A 3143-nucleotide genomic window follows, 5' to 3' on the forward strand; every position below is an offset into this window, starting at 1 on the left:
CCGGATTGAAACAGACAACCGGGCCCTCAGCCACCAGCCCGCTCCGCATGCACTCCGCACCTTAGTATTTTACTTCAGCACTGCGCCTCCTCTGAGCCTCGGTATGCTTTTCTCTTTCCTCCTAGTTGTAGAACTTCCATTCAGCCAGCCTTCCTGTGGTTCTGGATGATGTCCATTCCGTCTTTTAGTTGTATTTTTGAAGTGGTTGCTCGAGGCAGCAAACTCCAGCTTTAACCTATGCCACCATCTTGGTTTCCCTCCTCTCCTGTTTTAATGTTTGGAGCAAACACAGCCTGTTCGAAAGTCTTATTTCTTTGTGTGGAGTCCATAAATCAACAAACCTCGATAAGGGGAAAAAAAAACCCACGCTTTTCCTAGACAACAAGAATGTGGAGGGTAGGGATTATCTACAAATTCATTATTCAACACAGACCCACACTCTGCTCACTCTGCAGGCCACCTGCCCGGTTCTCCACGGCCCTTCCCTTTGCTTTGGCTCAGAGGTCAGGACCATCCCTGGGACTCCGCAGGGTGTGGGAGGAACCTGGGCAGCACCCCTCAGGAAAAGCCTGTGCCTGTGAGCTCGTTCCTGCGAGTCCTCCCGGTTCAGAGCCCTCCTGCACCTCCCCTTTCTGCACGCTCTGGGCTACAGCTGTTGCCTCTGGTACTTCCCATTTTGACCTTAGATGCAGAATTTTCAACCTCCAGTAACTACTTGGAAATTCTTGGACCAAACCTGTACATTTTCAGAATGAATCTCTCATAGAAAAATAGACATGAAGTGTCCGTCCCGTGGGAAAGGATTGATGGATGAAGACAGACCCTGCCCCTGCCCCTGTCAGACTCTCAGGCTAGGAAACCCGCTCAGAGGCGTGCCTGGGGAGAGGGCAGCAGTTTTACTGACCTCTGACATTCATCTTAGCATTGCCTGTGGCTGCCTCTCTCCAGTCTTAATAAATCCATTTGGATGAAAAGAAATGGGATTTACAGACTTTACCCAACTATGAATCTCTCTTTCTTCCTGCCTCTCCCTCCCTTCCTCTTCCTTCCTGAGGAGTCAGGTGTGGTGACAGACAGGTCTCCTAAATGTCAGGCGTGTGTGCATGGGTGTATCACATGAAATGCCAACTTGGGAAAGGAGCAGAGGGATTGGATGGTCCAACTGGTCGGCTTCCAGATGTGGAGAACGTGGCCCACAGAAGTGCATGCACTTGTTCAAGGTCACAGGCAGTGTGACTCCTGGCCCCCCCCCGCCCCCCCCCCCCCCCCCCCACACACACACTAGGTTCCTCAGCTGCAGTTCCTAGTGCCTCCCACCCCCTTGGAGCGAACATCTCAGAACCGCTGGAAACCCTGTGTTTGCCCCTTGTCTGTGTTCTTTGGCATGTGTAGTGGCCACTGCTGAACTCGGTGCTTGAAGCTATCATTTTCATACCAAAACAAAACAGAACAAAACAAAACAGCCCATTCAAGCTGAGTTACAAATCAAAGGCACCTGGTAACAATACGTGGCATTTCTGGAGAGTTTTTGTCTGCAGAGCACGTCCAGAGCGGTAGCTAATGAACTCTACACGCCCCTTAGGAATACACACGCACCTCCCCGCACGCACCAGCAACTTAATTTACATGAAACGACGAACCCTGAAGTGGCATTCCACTCAGTCACAGTTATAGTCTCTCCCACTGGGGAGCTCCCTCTTAGATCCCCGCGCTGCCTCCTCAGGGAGGACAGGCCAGGAGTGTTCATGCAAAGTCAACTGTCTCTGGGATGAAGGTCCCGTTTTAAAGGCAATGACCTTCGGTAAAAGACTTGTTAAGGCGCAAAGGCGGGATCAGTGGTTGGAATTGAATGTGGCCTTCCTCCTGCGCTGGGCCCCTCCCCTCCTCTGTAACCTTCCTGGCACCCCCTACCTCCCCACAGTCTCCTCCTCCTAATTGGGGAGAAGCAGTGTGATAAGATGTCATGCCAGGAGGAACGGGGTGTTCGCTACATCTGAGACAAGGGGCAGTAAACGGAAAGAACTTTGGGGGAAAGGCTGAAAACTCAAATGAAAAGTTGAGTGCACAGCCAATAATCCCTAGTTGACATTTGAAAACAGCCGTAAAAGAGAGGTACCAAGCCCAAGAAATGGAAAAGTTTACATCCAAAGAAGCAGTTAATAGAGCAAACAGAATTTGGCACATGTATAATTAGAATCTTCAGAGAGAAATAAAGTGATATTGCACCCATAAAAAGGAAGGTCTTCGAGATCTTGAAAATGAAAAATCTGATGATTGAAATCAAATTCTCAGTAAATGGGCAGAAGCATTGAAGCCGATAAAAGAACAAGTGGAAAGGCTGAGCCAAGGAATTCTCTCAGAATAGTAAAAACGAACAAGGAGACAGAAAGTATAAACATGGTCAAGAGCATTGGAAAATAAACCCAAACGTTCCCACCTCTCCTCTAACAGATCTTCAGAAGGACCGAGACCATGAAGGAGAGTGTCCTGGGCCAGAACTGGAGAGCAATGTCCCCGGGTGAGGACAGCTGAGCAGAATCAAGGACAAAAGGAGAGAACAAGAGATTTATCCAGCAATGTTCTAGTGAAATTCCCGACAGCAGCGGCACAGGGAGCAGCCATGCTCTGGGAGTCGGGGTAGGGAACTGAGGGCTCTGTCACCACACAGAGAACACTGGAGACAAGGAGAACTGAGCGATGTCTTCCAACCTCTGAGGCCAGTCCTTGGGAATCGGCACTCCTCACCAAGTGAGACGATGGCACAAGGGTGAGTGTCCAAAGCCAGATATTTTCAGACTTGCAAGGATTCCAAAATGTTACATCTCAGATCGGACCTGAAGGAAGAATTAACTCAGGGAGTGTAAGGAGCAGCAACAACAAAAAAGCTGGGAAGCCTTATGGTTAAGTCTAATTAAAAAAATATTGACTACTTTTAAAATTGAGATATAATTCACACACCACAAAATTCATCCCTTTAGAATGTACACTTCAGTGGGTTTTAGTATATTCACGTGCTGTGTGACCTTCATCACCAATTCCAGAATGTTTTCATCACCCCAAAAAGAAACCCTGAGCCCATCAGCAGTCGCTCCCCATCCTCCCCTCCTCCCAGCCCCTGGCAACCACCAGTTCACTTTCCGTCT

This window comes from Myotis yumanensis, unplaced genomic scaffold, assembly GCF_028538775.1.
Source record: "Myotis yumanensis isolate MYYU_CA2020_CCGP unplaced genomic scaffold, mMyoYum1.0.hap1 SCAF_11, whole genome shotgun sequence".
Classification (NCBI taxonomy): Eukaryota; Metazoa; Chordata; class Mammalia; order Chiroptera; family Vespertilionidae; genus Myotis; species Myotis yumanensis.